Consider the following 857-nt stretch of genomic DNA (forward strand, 5'->3'; position numbering starts at 1 on the left):
CAGGTAGACATATATATATTTTGGGTTAGGGCATTCGTCTCACGATCGTAAGGTCATGAGTTCAATTCCCGGCGACGCGTTGTGTCCTTGAACAAGACACTTAATTTCACGTTGCTCCAGTCCACTCAGCTGACAAAAATGAGTAGTACCTGTATTTCAAAGGACCAGCCTTGTCACACTGTGTGTCACGCTGAATCTCCCTGAGAACTACGTTAAGGGTGTCTGTGGAGTGCTCAGTCACTTGCACGTTCATTTCCCGAGCAGGCTGTTCCGTTGATCGTATCAGCTGGGACCCTCGTCGTCGTAACCGACGGTCACACTAAAGGGAAAGAAGAGTAAAACAACAAACGGAGTGAGAGTGAGTGAGGGTCAGAGGTGGTAAAGCAGGCGGACAACATTCAAAAGTTTTGCTCTAAAGATGCTGGTAGTTTAATCCAAACAAACGGAAAACTTTTCTTCCATGAACTTGTTTTTCAAGATTCTTGATGTGAAATCGTGTGTTGAAACAAATGTTGTTATATTTCGGGATGGTTATTTTTTTCCCCCCAAATAAACACACTCACAATATATTCGTTCTTCACTCGTTTCTTACTGCTTTTATTTTATCTTATGACTATTGTCTGGAAATCCTTTGTCACATCAACACACAAGGTATGTGTATATAATACCCAAATATATATATGCGTGTGTGTGCATATGCATCTATGTACTGTAATCTTTTATAGATATTCCCGTAGACGCTTTCTTGTGATTTTTCTCGTCTTGTAAGGTTAAATACCCAATCTTTGTATCTTAATGCGTTCGAGATTTATTTTCCTGTCAGGATATATATATATATATATATATATATATATATA

General features: G+C 39.0%; 1 protein-coding gene across 1 annotated transcript in view; it reads left to right on the forward strand.

Annotated features, from left to right (window-relative positions):
* Nucleotides 1–857, forward strand: part of LOC106875203 (uncharacterized) — a 28,657-nt gene that overhangs the window by 1,774 nt on the left and 26,026 nt on the right. The window lies entirely within an intron of this gene.

The sequence above is a fragment of the Octopus bimaculoides genome, chromosome 27 (assembly GCF_001194135.2).
Source record: "Octopus bimaculoides isolate UCB-OBI-ISO-001 chromosome 27, ASM119413v2, whole genome shotgun sequence".
Taxonomy (NCBI): domain Eukaryota; kingdom Metazoa; phylum Mollusca; class Cephalopoda; order Octopoda; family Octopodidae; genus Octopus; species Octopus bimaculoides.